This window comes from Oncorhynchus mykiss, chromosome 13, assembly GCF_013265735.2.
Source record: "Oncorhynchus mykiss isolate Arlee chromosome 13, USDA_OmykA_1.1, whole genome shotgun sequence".
Lineage (NCBI taxonomy): Eukaryota > Metazoa > Chordata > Actinopteri > Salmoniformes > Salmonidae > Oncorhynchus > Oncorhynchus mykiss.
In genome coordinates this window covers 3,848,157-3,866,228 of record NC_048577.1, presented here as the reverse complement: position 1 = coordinate 3,866,228, position 18,072 = coordinate 3,848,157, and the positions used below count along the sequence as shown (strand labels likewise).

At 42.4% G+C, this 18,072-nt stretch overlaps 1 pseudogene; it reads left to right on the top strand.

The window, feature by feature from the left end:
• LOC118938513 overlaps positions 1-17,537 on the top strand; it is a 42,363-nt pseudogene extending 24,826 nt beyond the window's left edge.
• The last annotated feature ends 535 nt before the right edge of the window (positions 17,538-18,072 follow it).

The following is an 18,072-nucleotide window of genomic DNA, read 5'->3' as shown; positions in this document are numbered from 1 at the left end:
TACAGTATGCTGTAGGTCTATAGAGAACACAGAGATATACAGGTCTATAGAGAACACAGAGATATACAGTATACTGTAGGTCTATAGAGAACACAGAGATATACAGGTCTATAGAGAACACAGAGATATACAGTATACTGTAGGTCTATAGAGAACACAGAGATATACAGATATATGCAGTATACTGTAGGTCTATAGAGAACACAGAGATATACAGTATACTGTAGGTCTATAGAGGACACAGAGATATACAGTATACTGTAGGTCTATAGAGAACACAGAGATATACAGGTCTATAGAGAACACAGAGATATACAGTATACTGTAGGTCTATAGAGAACACAGAGATATACAGGTCTATAGAGAACACAGAGATATGCAGTATACTGTAGGTCTATAGAGAACACAGAGATATACAGGTCTATAGAGAACACAGAGATATACAGTATACTGTAGGTCTATAGAGAACACAGAGATATACAGGTCTATAGAGAACACAGAGATATACAGTATACTGTAGGTCTATAGAGAACACAGAGATATACAGTATACTGTAGGTCTAGAGAACACAGAGATATACAGTATACTGTAGGTCTATAGAGAACACAGAGATATACAGGTCTATAGAGAACACAGAGATATACAGTATACTGTAGGTCTATAGAGAACACAGAGATATACAGTATACTGTAGGTCTATAGAGAACACAGAGATATACAGGTCTATAGAGAACACAGAGATATACAGTATACTGTAGGTCTATAGAGAACACAGAGATATACAGGTCTATAGAGAACACAGAGATATACAGTATACTGTAGGTCTATAGAGAACACAGAGATATACAGTATACTGTAGGTCTATAGAGACCACAGAGATATACAGGTCTATAGAGAACACAGAGATATACAGTATACTGTAGGTCTATAGAGAACACAGAGATATACAGGTGTAATGGTTTTCTAGGTGAGAAGGAGAGTCGGACCAAAATGCAGCGTGTCTATTGCGATCCATGTTTAATGAAGAAATACACTAAACACAAACACTACCAAAACAATAAACGTAACAAAAACCAAATAAATGAAAATAAACACAAAATACTTCGACCAGGGCGTGACATTATTAAGGAAGTTTAGTACTCTTACATTTATAATACCACAGAAAACCTTGGGGTTATGAGTCCTTGATTCCAGATGTCAGGGAAATGAAATGAAATGAAACAGTTTTAATATAGCCAATTGAAATTTTACACTAGTGAGTTTGAGCATCTCATTTAGGATGCCATCAGGTCTGCATGTTTTTTTAAATTTGAGGGTCTGAAGTTTCTTATAGAGCTCCTGGTCAGTAATAGTTTAGTGTCTTATAGAGCTCCTGGTCAGTAATAGTTTAGTTTCTTATAGAGCTCCTGGTCAGTAATAGTTTAATTTCTTATAGAGCTCCTGGTCAGTAATAGTTTAGTGTCTTATAGAGCTCCTGGTCAGTAATAGTTTAGTGTCTTATAGAGCTCCTGGTCAGTAATAGTTTAGTTTCTTATAGAGCTCCTGGTCAGTAATAGTTTAGTTTCTTATAGAGCTCCTGGTCAGTAATAGTTTAGTGTCTTATAGATAACCTGGTCAGTAATAGTTTAGTGTCTTATAGAGCTCCTGGTCAGTAATAGTTTAGTGTCTTATAGAGCTCCTGGTCAGTAATAGTTTAGTTTCTTATAGATCTCCTGGTCAGTAATAGTTTAGTTTCTTATAGAGCTCCTGGTCAGTAATAGTTTAGTGTCTTATAGAGCTCCTGGTCAGTAATAGTTTAGTGTCTTATAGAGCTCCTGGTCAGTAATAGTTTAGTTTCTTATAGAGCTCCTGGTCAGTAATAGTTTAGTTTCTTATAGAGCTCCTGGTCAGTAATAGTTTAGTGTCTTATAGATAACCTGGTCAGTAATAGTTTAGTGTCTTATAGAGCTCCTGGTCAGTAATAGTTTAGTGTCTTATAGAGCTCCTGGTCTGTTACGGTGCGTGAATGAGGACCCAAAAGCGAATTAACGTAAACAGAGCTTCTTTAATAACAAAACAAACGTAGGCTCAGATGGACCGGCAGATTCCGACAGGACAGGACAAGGTTGCAGCAAACATGACGATAGTCTGGTTCAGGCATGAATAACACAAACAAGAATCCGACAAAGACAGAAGCAGAAACAGAGAGAGATATAGGGACCTAATCAGAGGGAAAAAGGGAACAGGTGGGAAAAGGGGTGAACGAGGTAGTTAGAGAAGACAAGGAACAGCTGGGGGAAAGAGGGGAAGAAAAGGTAACCTAATACGACCAGCAGAGGGAGACAGGGTGAAGAGAAAGAACAGGAACAGGACACAACATGACAATACATGACAGTACCCCCCCACTCACCGAGCGCCTCCTGGCGCACTCGAGGAGGAAACCTGGCGGCAACGGAGGAAATCATCGATCAGCGCACGGTCCAGCACGTCCCGAGAGGGAACCCAACTCCTCTCCTCAGGACCGTACCCCTCCCAATCTACTAGGTACTGATGACCACGGCCCCGAGGACGCATGTCCAAAATCCTACGGACCCTGTAGATGGGTGCGCCCTCGACAAGGATGGGGGGGGGGGGGGAAGACGAGCGGGGGCGCGAAGAACGGGCTTGACACAGGAGACATGGAAGACCGGGTGGACGCGACGAAGATATCGCGGAAGAAGAAGTCGAACTGCGACAGGATTAATGATCTGAGCAATACGGAACGGACCAATGAACCGCGGGGTCAACTTGTGAGAAGCGGTCTTAAGGGGAAGGTTTTGAGTGGAGAGCCAAACTCTCTGACCGCGACAATATCTAGGACTCTTAGTTCTACGCTTATTAGCAGCCCTCACAGTCTGCGCCCTATAACGGCAAAGTGCAGACCTGACCCTCTTCCAGGTGCGCTCGCAACGTTGGACAAAAGCCTGAGCGGAGGGGACGCTGGACTCGGCGAACTGAGATGAGAACAGCGGAGGCTGGTACCCGAGGCTACTCTGAAAAGGAGATAGCCCGGTCGCAGACGAAGGAAGCGAGTTGTGGGCGTATTCTGCCCAGGGGAGCTGTTCTGACCAAGACGCAGGGTTGCGAAAAGAAAGACTGCGTAAGATGCGACCAATAGTCTGATTGGCCCGTTCTGCTTGACCGTTAGACTGGGGGTGAAAGCCGGAAGAGAGACTGACGGAAGCCCCAATCAAACGGCAAAACTCCCTCCAAAATTGAGACGTGAATTGCGGACCTCTGTCCGAAACGACGTCTGACGGAAGGCCATGAATTCTGAAAACATTCTCGATGATGATTTGTGCCGTCTCTTTAGCAGAAGGAAGCTTAGCAAGGGGAATAAAATGAGCCGCCTTAGAGAACCTGTCGACAACCGTAAGAATAACAGTCTTCCCCGCTGACGAAGGCAGTCCGGTGACAAAATCTAAGGCGATGTGAGACCACGGTCGAGAGGGAATGGGAAGCGGCCTGAGACGGCCGGCAGGAGGGTCTGTTACCGGACTTAGTCTGCGCGCAGACCGAACAAGCAGCCACGAAGCGACGCGTGTCATGCTCCCGGGTGGGCCACCAAAAACGCTGGCGAATGGAAGCAAGCGTACCCCGAACGCCAGGGTGGCCGGCTAACTTGGCAGAGTGAGCCCACTGAAGAACGGCCAGACGAGTAGGAACGGGAACGAAAAGAAGGTTCCTGGGACAAGCGCGCGGCGACGGAGTTTGAGTGAGTGCTTGCTTTACCTGCCTCTCAATTCCCCAGACAGTCAACCCGACAACACGCCCCTCAGGGAGAATCCCCTCGGGGTCAGTGGAGGCTACTGAAGAACTGAAGAGACGAGATAAAGCATCAGGCTTGGTGTTCTTAGAGCCCGGACGATAAGAAATCACGAACTCGAAACGAGCGAAAAACAGCGCCCAGCGCGCCTGACGCGCATTAAGTCGTTTGGCAGAACGGATGTACTCAAGGTTCCTATGGTCAGTCCAAACAACAAAAGGAACGGTCGCCCCCTCCAACCACTGTCGCCATTCGCCTAGGGCTAAGCGGATGGCGAGCAGTTCGCGGTTTCCCACATCATAGTTACGTTCCGACGGCGACAGGCGATGAGAAAAATACGCGCAAGGGTGGACCTTGTCGTCAGAGAGGGAGCGCTGAGAAAGAATGGCTCCCACGCCCACCTCTGACGCGTCAACCTCGACAACGAACTGTCTAGTGACGTCAGGTGTAACAAGGATAGGTGCGGATGTAAAACGATTCTTGAGGAGATCAAAAGCTCCCTGGGCGGAAACGGACCACTTAAAGCACGTCTTGACAGAAGTAAGGGCTGTGAGAGGAGCTGCCACCTGACCGAAATTACGGATGAAACGACGATAGAAGTTCGCGAAGCCGAGAAAGCGCTGCAGCTCGACGCGTGACTTAGGGACGGGCCAATCAATGACAGCTTGGACCTTAGCGGGATCCATCTTAATGCCTTCAGCGGAAATAACAGAACCGAGAAATGTGACGGAGGAGGCATGAAAAGAGCACTTCTCAGCCTTCACAAAAAGACAATTCTCTAAAAGGCGCTGGAGGACACGTCGAACGTGCTGAACATGAATCTGGAGTGACGGTGAAAAAATCAGGATATCGTCAAGGTAAACGAAAACAAAGATGTTCAGCATGTCTCTCAGGACATCATTGACTAATGCCTGAAAGACAGCTGGAGCGTTAGCGAGGCCGAAAGGAAGAACCCAGTATTCAAAGTGCCCTAACGGAGTGTTAAACGCCGTCTTCCACTCGTCCCCCTCCCTGATGCGCACGAGATGGTAAGCGTTACGAAGGTCCAACTTAGTGAAAAACCTGGCTCCCTGCAGGATCTCGAAGGCTGAAGACATAAGAGGAAGCGGATAACGATTCTTCACTGTTATGTCATTCAGCCCTCGATAATCTATGCAGGGGCGCAGGGACCCGTCCTTCTTCTTAACAAAAAAAACCCCCGCTCCGGCGGGAGAGGAGGAGGGGACTATGGTACCGGCGGCAAGAGCTACAGACAAATAATCTTTGAGAGCCTTACGTTCGGGAGCCGACAGAGAGTATAGTCTACCCCGGGGGGGAGTGGTTCCCGGAAGGAGATCAATACTACAATCATACGACCGGTGTGGAGGAAGAGAGGTGGCCCTGGACCGACTGAACACCGTGCGCAGATCGTGATATTCCTCCGGCACCCCTGTCAAATCACCAGGCTCCTCCTGTGAAGAAGAGACAGAGGAAACAGGAGGGATAGCAGACATTAAACATTTCACATGACAAGAGACGTTCCAGGAGAGGATAGAATTACTAGACCAATTAATGGAAGGATTATGACAAACTAGCCAGGGATGGCCCAAAACAACAGGTGTAAAAGGTGAACGAAAAATTAAAAAAGAAATGGTTTCGCTATGATTACCAGAAACAGTGAGGGTTAAAGGTAGCGTCTCACGCTGAATCCTGGGGAGAGGACTACCATCCAGGGCGAACAAGGCCGTGGACTCCCTTAACTGTCTGAGAGGAATGTCATGTTCCCGAGCCCAGGTCTCGTCCATAAAACAGCCCTCCGCCCCAGAGTCTATTAAGGCACTGCAGGAAGCTGACGAACCGGTCCAGCGTAGATGGACCGACAAGGTAGTGCAGGATCTTGAAGGAGAGACAGGAGTAGTAGCGCTCACCAGTAGCCCTCCGCTTACTGATGAGCTCTGGCTTTTACTGGACATGAAGTGACAAAATGACCAGCAGAACCGCAATAGAGACAGAGGCGGTTGGTGATTCTCCGTTCCCTCTCCTTAGTCGAGATGCGGATACCTCCCAGCTGCATAGGCTCAGCACCCGAGCCGGCAGAGGAAGATGGTAGTGATGCGGAGAGGGGGGCAACGGAGAACGCGAGCTCCTTTCCACGAGCTCGGTGACGAAGATCAACCCGTCGCTCAATGCGAATAGCGAGTTCAATCAAGGAATCCACGCTGGAAGGAACCTCCCGGGAGAGAATCTCATCCTTTACCTCTGCGCGGAGACCCTCCAGAAAACGAGCGAGCAAAGCCGGCTCGTTCCAGCCACTGGAGGCAGCAAGAGTGCGAAACTCAATAGAGTAGTCTGTTATGGATCGATTACCTTGACATAGGGAAGACAGGACCCTGGAAGCCTCCTCCCCAAAAACAGATCGATCAAAAACCCGTATCATCTCCTCCTTAAAGTCCTGATACTGGTTAGTACACTCAGCCCTTGCCTCCCAGATTGCCGTGCCCCACTCACGAGCCCGTCCAGTAAGGAGAGATATGACGTAGGCGACACGAGCAGTGCTCCTGGAGTAAGTGTTGGGCTGGAGAGAAAACACAATATCACACTGGGTGAGGAACGAGCGGCATTCAGTGGGCTCCCCAGAGTAACACGGCGGGTTATTGATTCTGGGCTCCGGAGATTCGAAAGCCCTGGAAGTGGCCGGTGGATCGAGGCGGAGATGGTGAACCTGTTCTGTGAGGTTGGAGACTTGGGTGGCCAGGGTCTCAACGGCATGTCGAGCAGCAGACAATTCCTGCTCGTGTCTGCCTAGCATCGCTCCCTGGATCTCGACGGCTGAGTGGAGAGGATCCGAAGTCGCTGGGTCCATTCTTGGTCGGATTCTTCTGTTACGGTGCGTGAATGAGGACCCAAAAGCAAATTAACGTAAACAGAGCTTCTTTAATAACAAAACAAACGTAGGCTCAGATGGACCGGCAGATTCCGACAGGACAGGACAAGGTTGCAGCAAACATGACGATAGTCTGGTTCAGGCATGAATAACACAAACAAGAATCCGACAAAGACAGAAGCAGAAACAGAGAGAGATATAGGGACCTAATCAGAGGGAAAAAGGGAACAGGTGGGAAAAGGGGTGAACGAGGTAGTTAGAGAAGACAAGGAACAGCTGGGGGAAAGAGGGGAAGAAAAGGTAACCTAATACGACCAGCAGAGGGAGACAGGGTGAAGAGAAAGAACAGGAACAGGACACAACATGACAATACATGACATGGTCAGTAATAGTTTAGTTTCTTATAGAGCTCCTGGTCAGTAATAGTTTAGTGTCTTATAGAGCTCCTGGTCAGTAATAGTTTAGTGTCTTATAGATCTCCTGGTCAGTAATAGTTTAGTGTCTTATAGAGCTCCTGGTCAGTAATAGTTTAGTTTCTTATAGAGCTCCTGGTCAGTAATAGTTTAGTGTCTTATAGAGCTCCTGGTCAGTAATAGTTTAGTTTCTTATAGAGCTCCTGGTCAGTAATAGTTTAGTTTCTTATAGAGCTCCTGGTCAGTAATAGTTTAGTTTCTTATAGAGCTCCTGGTCAGTAATAGTTTAGTTTCTTATAGAGCTCCTGGTCAGTAATAGTTTAGTTTCTTATAGAGCTCCTGGTCAGTAATAGTTTAGTTTCTTATAGAGCTCCTGGTCAGTAATAGTTTAGTGTCTTATAGAGCTCCTGGTCAGTAATAGTTTAGTGTCTTATAGAGCTCCTGGTCAGTAATAGTTTAGTTTCTTATAGAGCTCCTGGTCAGTAATAGTTTAGTTTCTTATAGAGCTCCTGGTCAGTAATTGGGGAGTCCAGTGGATGTTGATTGTCCTTTATAGCTTTTTCTTAATCCATCCAACTTCTCATGAAGTTGGCGTTGTTCTGCGTTTGTTCTGCGTTTGTGTGAATTTGAGCGGTGTTGTAGAGTGTTTTAAAATGTGTTGTCCATATGTCACCATTTTGTATCACTAATTCCTCTTGTTTAGATTTTCTTAGTTTTTTCCAATTTTGCCAGAAGCTGTTTGTGTTTATGAGTGAGCGAATGTGGTCTGAATATATAGTTGATGTTTTGTTCTGATTGATGCCTTCTTCACTGTGAGTGAATGTGGTCTGAATATATAGTTGATGTTTATGAGTGAGTGAATGTGGTATCCAGAAAGTTATCTGAGAGTGTTTGCATATTCTGGTTACAGGTTGCTTTCTGGTTTTCGTCTGTGCTGTTTTGGACCCATCTGTATGAATGTCTGATGTTGTAGAGATCACTGGGCTGTGAATGTCTGGTGTTGTACAGATCACTGGGCTGTGAATGTCTGATGTTGTACAGCTCACTGGGCTGTGAATGTCTGATGTTGTACAGCTGACTGGGCTGTGAATGTCTGATGTTGTACAGCTCACTGGGCTGTGAATGTCTGGTGTTGTACAGCTGACTGTGCTGTGAATGTCTGATGTTGTAGAGATCACTGGGCTGTGAATGTCTGGTGTTGTACAGCAGACTGGGCTGTGAATGTCTGATGTTGTAGAGATCACTGGGCAGTGAATGTCTGGTGTTGTACAGCTGACTGGGCTGTGAATGTCTGATGTTGTACAGCTGACTGGGCTGTGAATGTCTGATGTTGTACAGCTGACTGGGCTGTGAATGTCTGATGTTGTAGAGATCACTGGGCTGTGAATGTCTGGTGTTGTACTGGGCTGTGAATGTCTGGTGTTGTACAGCTGACTGGGCTGTGAATGTCTGATGTTGTACAGCTGACTGGGCTGTGAATGTCTGGTGTTGTACAGCTGACTGGGCTGTGAATGTCTGGTGTTGTACAGCTGACTGGGCTGTGAATGTCTGGTGTTGTACAGCTCACTGGGCTGTGAATGTCTGATGTTGTACAGCTCACTGGGCTGTGAATGTCTGATGTTGTACAGCTGACTGGGCTGTGAATGTCTGATGTTGTACAGCTGACTGGGCTGTGAATGTCTGATGTTGTACAGCTGACTGGGCTGTGAATGTCTGATGTTGTACATCTCACTGGGCTGTGAATGTCTGATGTTGTACAGCTGACTGGGCTGTGAATGTCTGATGTTGTACAGCTGACTGGGCTGTGAATGTCTGATGTTGTACAGCTGACTGGGCTGTGAATATCTGATGTTGTACAGCTCACTGGGCTGTGAATGTCTGATGTTGTACAGCTCACTGGGCTGTGAATGTCTGATGTTGTACAGCTGACTGGGCTGTGAATGTCTGATGTATTACAGCTGACCGGGCTGTGAATGTCTGATGTTGTACAGCTGACTGGGCTGTGAATGTCTGATGTTGTACAGCTCACTGGGCTGTGAATGTCTGATGTTGTACAGCTGACTGGGCTGTGAATGTCTGATGTTGTACAGCTGACTGGGCTGTGAATGTCTGATGTTGTACAGCTGACTGGGCTGTGAATGTCTGATGTTGTACATCTCACTGGGCTGTGAATGTCTGATGTTGTACAGCTGACTGGGCTGTGAATGTCTGATGTTGTACAGCTGACTGGGCTGTGAATGTCTGATGTTGTACAGCTCACTGGGCTGTGAATGTCTGATGTTGTACAGCTGACTGGGCTGTGAATGTCTGATGTTGTACAGCTGACTGGGCTGTGAATATCTGATGTTGTACAGCTCACTGGGCTGTGAATGTCTGATGTACAGCTCACTGGGCTGTGAATGTCTGATGTTGTACAGCTGACTGGGCTGTGAATGTCTGATGTATTACAGCTGACTGGGCTGTGAATGTCTGATGTTGTACAGCTGACTGGGCTGTGAATGTCTGATGTTGTACAGCTCACTGGGCTGTGAATGTCTGATGTTGTACAGCTGACTGGGCTGTGAATGTCTGATGTTGTACAGCTGACTGGGCTGTGAATGTCTGATGTTGTACAGCTGACTGGGCTGGGAATGTCTGATGTTGTACAGCTCACTGGGCTGTGAATGTCTGATGTTGTACAGCTGACTGGGCTGTGAATGTCTGATGTTGTACAGCTGACTGGGCTGTGAATGTCTGATGTTGTACAGCTGACTGGGCTGTGAATGTCTGATGTTGTACAGCTGACTGGGCTGTGAATGTCTGATGTTGTACAGCTGACTGGGCTGTGAATGTCTGATGTTGTACAGCTGACTGGGCTGTGAATGTCTGATGTTGTACAGCTGACTGGGCTGTGAATGTCTCATGTTGTACAGCTGACTGGGCTGTGAATGTCTGATGTTGTACAGCTGACTGGGCTGTGAATGTCTGATGTTGTACAGCTGACTGGGCTGTGAATGTCTCATGTTGTACAGCTGACTGGGCTGTGAATGTCTGGTGTTGTACAGCTGACTGGGCTGTGAATGTCTGATGTTGTACAGCTGACTGGGCTGTGAATGTCTGATGTTGTACAGCTGACTGGGCTGTGAATGTCTGATGTTGTACTGGGCTGTGAATGTCTGATGTTGTACAGCTGACTGGGCTGTGAATGTCTGATGTTGTACTGGGCTGTGAATGTCTGATGTTGTACTGGGCTGTGAATGTCTGATGTTGTACTGGGCTGTCATAAACAAAGTCAAGTTCCCACAAAGACAAAGGGGAAAAAGGGCTGCCTAAGTATGGTTCCCAATCAGAGACAACGATAGACAGCTGTCTCTGATTCAGAATCCTACCCGGCCAAACATAGAAATACAAATAACAGAACATAGAATACCCACCCCAACTCACACCCTGAGCAAACCAAAATAGAGACATAAACAGGATCTCTAAGGTCAGGGCGTGACACTTTTCTCTCTGTCTCTGTTCTCTCTCTCTTCTTTTCTCTCTCGTGTGCTCGTTAGATCAGGTAGTGTTCCTGTGCGCGCATTTGTGTCCTCTCAGATCTCGCTCTTCTTCTCTCTCTCTCTTCTTTTCTCTCTCTCTCTGTTCTCTCTCTCTCTCTCTCTTCTTCTCTCTCTGTTCTCTCTCTCTCTCTTCTTTTCTCTCTCTCTGTTATTTTCTCTCTCTCTGTTCTCTCTCTCTCTCTTCTTCTCTCTCTCTGTTCTCTCTCTCTCTCTCTTCTTCTCTCTCTGTTCTCTCTCTCTCTCTTCTTTTCTCTCTCTCTGTTATTTTCTCTCTCTCTGTTCTCTCTCTCTCTCTTCTTCTCTCTCTCTGTTCTCTCTCTCTCTCTCTCTCTTCTTTTCTCTCTCTCTCTATTATTTTCTCTCTCTGATTTCAATCTCTTTGGCATAGCTGACTGACAGCCTGGTTCTGTGTGAGGTGACAGTCGTGTGGTCTCCCTGATACAGTGTTGAGTAACAGATAAAGGAGACGAGGGAGGGAGGGAGGGAGGGAGGGAGGGAGGGAGGGAGGGAGGGAGGGAGGGAGGGATAAGATTATCAATACTTATTTAAGGAACACAAATTGCTTCTTACACAAAGACACCTGGTCCTTTTGTAGGAAAATTCCACACTTTTATCTCAACCAGACACCGTAGAAATTAGCTGAACAAATCAGACTGGCATAACAATTCAATTACATCCACAGGGTTTAATAACGGTTTGATATGTATTACTACTGTATTATTACATCCACAGGGTTTAATAACGGTTTGATATGTATTACTACTATTACTGTATTATTACATCCACAGGGTTTAATAACTGTTTGATATGTATTACTACTGTATTATTACATCCACAGGGTTTAATAACGGTTTGATATGTATTACTACTGTATTATTACATCCACAGGGTTTAATAACGGTTTGATATGTATTACTAATGTATTATTACATCCACAGGGTTTAATAACGGTTTGATATGTATTACTACTGTATTATTACATCCACAGGGTTTAATAACGGTTTGATATGTATTACTACTGTATTATTACATCCACAGGGTTTAATAACGGTTTGATATGTATTACTACTGTATTATTACATCCACAGGGTTTAATAACGGTTTGATATGTATTACTACTGTATTATTACATCCACAGAGGGTTTAATAACGGTTTGATATGTAGTACTACTGTATTATTACATCCACAGGGTTTAATAACGGTTTGATATGTATTACTACTGTATTATTACATCCACAGGGTTTAATAACGGTTTGATATGTATTACTACTGTATTATTACATCCACAGGGTTTAATAACGGTTTGATATGTATTACTACTGTATTATTACATCCACAGGGTTTAATAACGGTTTGATATGTATTAATACTGTATTATTACATCCACAGGGTTTAATAACGGTTTGATATGTATTACTACTGTATTATTACATCCACAGAGGGTTTAATAACGGTTTGATATGTATTACTACTGTATTATTACATCCACAGGGTTTAATAACGGTTTGATATGTATTACTACTGTATTATTACATCCACAGGGTTTAATAACGGTTTGATATGTATTACTACTGTATTATTACATCCACAGGGTTTAATAACGGTTTGATATGTATTACTACTGTATTATTACATCCACACAGGGTTTAATAACGGTTTGATATGTATTACTACTGTATTATTACATCCACAGGGTTTAATAACGGTTTGATATGTATTATTACTGTATTATTACATCCACAGGGTTTAATAACGGTTTGATATGTATTACTACTGTATTATTACATCCACAGGGTTTAATAACGGTTTGATATGTATTATTACTGTATTATTACATCCACAGGGTTTAATAACGGTTTGATATGTATTACTACTGTATTATTACATCCACAGGGTTTAATAACGGTTTGATATGTATTACTACTGTATTATTACATCCACAGGGTTTAATAACGGTTTGATATGTATTACTACTGTATTATTACATCCACAGGGTTTAATAACGGTTTGATATGTATTACTACTGTATTATTACATCCACAGGGTTTAATAACGGTTTGATATGTATTACTACTGTATTATTACATCCACAGGGTTTAATAACGGTTTGATATGTATTACTACTGTATTATTACATCCACAGGGTTTAATAACGGTTTGATATGTATTACTACTGTATTATTACATCCACAGGGTTTAATAACGGTTTGATATGTATTACTACTGTATTATTACATCCACACAGGGTTTAATAACGGTTTGATATGTATTACTACTGTATTATTACATCCACACAGGGTTTAATAACGGTTTGATATGTATTACTACTGTATTATTACATCCACAGGGTTTAATAACGGTTTGATATGTATTATTACTGTATTATTACATCCACAGGGTTTAATAACGGTTTAATATGTATTACTACTGTATTATTACATGCACAAACTTTGTAATCCACATTATTTTACAGTTTAACAGTTGTGCTTTTTTCCATTAATTATCGACACACAAAACTAACCATTTACATTTCCTGTCGTTTATTAAATAAATATGACAATTCTAACAATTCTAAGTGTGTGTGTGTGTGTGTGTGTGTGTGTGTGTGTGTGTGTGTGTGTGTGTGTGTGTGTGTGTGTGTGTGTGTGTGTGTGTGTGTGTGTGTAGGGAAGATTAGCGTGTGCATAGGTAAAACACAAGTTTCGACTACCGGCGCGTTGATAATACAAACCCCTGGGGCGTGTGGCTCCGGATTCTGGGGGATGTGAGAGTTGAAATAGAATTTGAAGAACGAGAGAAAAACATCTCTCTACAGACACGTCTGTGGCGTTGAGGTCTGTTCACCTACAACTCTCTGTGTTCTCTGTGTTAAAGGTCTTTACTGGTGTGTTACTGTGTCAGCATTATCACCCAGCTTTCTCCTCTCTCCTCCTCTCTTCTCCTCTTCTCCTCTCTCCTCCTCTCTTCTCCTCTCCTTCTCCTCTCCTTCTCCCCTCTTTCTCCTCTATTCTCCTCTCCTTCTCCTCTCTTTCTCCTCTATTCTCCTCTCCTTCTCTCTTTCTCCTCTCTTCTCCTCTCCTTCTCCTCTCTTTCTCCTCTCTTTCTCTCTTTCTCCTCTCTTTCTCCTCTCTTTCTCCTCTCTTTCTCCTCTATTCTCCTCTATTCTCCTCTCTTTCTCCTCTCTTTCTCCTCTCTTTCTCCTCTATTCTCCTCTCCTTCTCCTCTCTTTCTCCTCTATTCTCCTCTCTTTCTCCTCTATTCTCCTCTCTTTCTCCTCTCTTTCTCCTCTATTCTCCTCTCTTTCTTCTCTCATCTTCTCTATCTTACTGTTCTCAGATGTTTTTATTCATATATTTTAATGTATTTGTTGCTAAATGCTGTATATCCATTCACCTTGTCCCACCTAGCTATCTGGAGATGAATGTACTGACTATGACGGTGATATGTGGATGTCTCACCTAGCTATCTGGAGATGAATGCACTGACTCTGACGGTGATATGTGGTTGTCTCACCTAGCTATCTGGAGATGAATGCACTGACTATGACAGTGATATGTGGTTGTCTCACCTAGCTATCTGGAGATGAATGCACTGACTATGACAGTGATATGTGGTTGTCTCACCTAGCTATCTGGAGATGAATGTACTGACTATGACAGTGATATGTGGTTGTCTCACCTAGCTATCTGGAGATGAATGCACTGACTATGACAGTGATATGTGGTTGTCTCACCTAGCTATCTGGAGATGAATGCACTGACTATGACAGTGATATGTGGTTGTCTCACCTAGCTATCTGGAGATGAATGCACTGACTATGACAGTGATATGTGGTTGTCTCACCTAGCTATCTGGAGATGAATGCACTGACTATGACAGTGATATGTGGTTGTCTCACCTAGCTATCTGGAGATGAATGCACTGACTATGACAGTGATATGTGGTTGTCTCACCTAGCTATCTGGAGATGAATGCACTGACTATGACAGTGATATGTGGTTGTCTCACCTAGCTATCTGGAGATGAATGCACTGACTATGACTGTGATATGTGGTTGTCTCACCTAGCTATCTGGAGATGAATGCACTGACTATGACAGTGATATGTGGTTGTCTCACCTAGCTATCTGGAGATGAATGTACTGACTCTGACTGTGATATGTGGTTGTCTCACCTAGCTATCTGGAGATGAATGCACTGACTATGACAGTGATATGTGGTTGTCTCACCTAGCTATCTGGAGATGAATGCACTGACTCTGACTGTGATATGTGGTTGTCTCACCTAGCTATCTGGAGATGAATGCACTGACTATGACAGTGATATGTGGTTGTCTCACCTAGCTATCTGGAGATGAATGCACTGACTATGACAGAGATATGTGGTTGTCTCACCTAGCTATCTCTTCAGATCAACGCATCAACAGGAAGTATCTCTAGATAAGAACATCTGCTAAATTACTAAAATGTCAAATTTAAAATGTTTTACATACAGATCTTATTTTGCTGTATAGATTTTTAAATGTTTTACATACAGATCTTATTTTGCTGTATAGATTTTAAAATGTTTTACATACCGATCTTATTTTGCTGTATAGATTTTAAAATGTTTTACATACCGATCTTATTTTGCTGTATAGATTTTTAAATGTTTTACATACAGATCTTATTTTGCTGTATAGATTTTAAAATGTTTTACATACAGATCTTATTTTGCTGTATAGATTTTAAAATGTTTTACATACCGATCTTATTTTGCTGTATAGATTTTTAAATGTTTTACATACAGATCTTATTTTGCTGTATAGATTTTAAAATGTTTTACATACAGATCTTATTTTGCTGTATAGATTTTAAAATGTTTTACATACCGATCTTATTTTGCTGTATAGATTTTAAAATGTTTTACATACAGATCTTATTTTGCTGTATAGATTTTAAAATGTTTTACATACAGATCTTATTTTGCTGTATAGTTTTTAAAATGTTTTACATACAGATCTTATTTTGCTGTATAGTTTTTTTTTATGATTAAATATTGACGTCACAAATGTATAATTTAATTTGTACAGTTCTTTATTTCTCTGAGAGTGAGGAGGATATATAGCGTTTAAAAATATACATATATATACATATATATAAATATATATATATATATCTTTGAAATCAAATCATCAAGTGATTTTAAGCAAATAAATGTGTGTTGTTGAACAACCCCATGATGAGATAGTAAAAAAATATATATATATATATTTCACAAGTTCTTTAAACAATAAAAGCTTATTTCTCAACCCTCGTTTTGGATTATTGATGATTGATTATTGATTGGATATAATCAATAAATCCTAAAACATCTATGATCCGTTGGGCTCAGACCGTCACCTTGCAGGGACTTTTGGAACCAGAGTAATGCTTTGTGAAAACTAGGCCTCATTGCATATTTCTGTGACCTAATTGTAAGGTCAACTTTTGAACCATAGGGTCTGGTACCAAAGAGTACTGTAAACAACACAGCCACTGATCTAGCTGTTTCAACTCATTATTATTGTTAAGAAACTGGTTCCACAGCGTTTTGGGGGGGTTTTGTTTACTCAATTTATCAGTCCAAATATTACCTGAACTAAAAAATATATTGTTGCCCCTAAATATATTGTTGCCCCTAAATATATTGTTGCACCTAAATATATTGTTGCCCCTGAATATATTGTTGCACCTAAATATATTGTTGCCCCTAAATATATCGTTGACCCTAAATATATTGTTGCCCCTAAATATATTGTTACCCCTAAATATATTGTTGCCCCTGAATATATTGTTGCACCTAAATATATTGTTGCCCCTAAATATATTGTTACCCCTAAATATATTGTTGTCCCTAAATATATTGTTGCCCCTAAATATATTGTTACCCCTAAATATATTGTTGCCCCTAAATATATTGTTGCCCCTAACATAGATCCAACTTGAGAAAAACTTTGGCAACCATTCAGTCGAGTTAAAATTATGTTTGCTCAAACTGTCTCATATGTTCATTCAACTGGAAATTGTTACCATCTTACCCAATACAACGTTTGTGGAACTAGTTCCACACACACACACTGTTTTAACACACAATGTTTTCAACATTATTAGGTAATCTGACTATTCCTTACCATTGATTTATTTAAGCAATTGTAGGTTTCTCTGTGTAGCTTTCTCTGTGTAGGTTTCTCTGTGTAGGTTTCTCTGTGTAGGTTTCTCTGTGTAGGTTTCTCTGTGTAGGTTTTTCTGTATAGGTTTCTCTGTGTAGGTTTCTCTGTGTAGGTTTTTCTGTGTAGGTTTTCTGTGTAGGTTTCTCTGTGTAGGTTTCTCTGTGTAGGTTTCTCTATGTAGGTTTTTCTGTGTAGGTTTTCTGTGTAGGTTTCTCTGTGTAGGTTTCTCTGTGTAGGTTTCTCTGTGTAGGTTTCTCTGTGTAGGTTTCTCTGTGTAGGTTTTTCTGTGTAGGTTTTCTGTGTAGGTTTTTCTGTGTAGGTTTTCTGTGTAAGTTCTTCTGTGTAGGTTTCTCTGTGTAGGTTTCTCTGTGTAGGTTTTACTGTGTAGGTTTTCTGTGTAGGTTTCTCTGTGTAGGTTTCTCTGTGTAGGTTTCTCTATGTAGGTTTTTCTGTGTAGGTTTTCTGTGTAGGTTTCTCTGTGTAGGTTTTTCTGTATAGGTTTTTCTGTGTAGGTTTCTCTTTGTAGGTTTTTCTGTGTAGGTTCTTCTGTGTAGGTTTTTCTGTGTAGGTTCTTCTGTGTAGGTTTTTCTTTGTAGGTTCTTCTGTGTAGGTTTCTCTGTGTAGGTTTCTCTGTGTAGGTTTCTCTGTGTAGGTTTTTCTGTGTAGGTTTTTCTGTGTAGGTTTTTCTGTGTAGGTTTTTCTGTGTAGGTTTTCTGTGTATGTTCTTCTGTGTAGGTTCTTCTGTGTAGGTTTTTCTGTGTAGGTTTTTCTGTATAGGTTTTTCTGTGTAGGTTTTTCTGTGTAGGTTTTTCTGTGTAGGTTTTTCTGTATAGTTGTCTAATATATGTGGGCCATATTACTCTGTTTTAATGGTACTCCTTAATCGCTAATAATAATTAAATTGTTTTTCTTGAGTGTACTTATAACAGAGCTGAGATTTACTTTGAAGAGCAAAGTGTAGCGTTGACTTTTATAATTACTGTATAAATGAACACGCACCAATGTGTGTCAGATATTTAAGTTGAAAACATGGTATGTTAAAAGCAGTGTGTGTGTCAGATATTTAAGTTGAAAACATGGTATGTTAAAAGCAGTGTGTGTGACCAGTTCCACAGCTTTTTCTTTCAGCCTGGTCACCCCTGATACAACTCAGGATTCGACGTCCGTCCATGAATGAGGACGGCGGGAAAATGACATGGGAACCAGGGCAGACAACCGGGAGGCTGTTACCTTCAAGTAGAGTTGTGCGTTTTCTAGGGTGTTGCGGACAGGTTTGGTGGATGG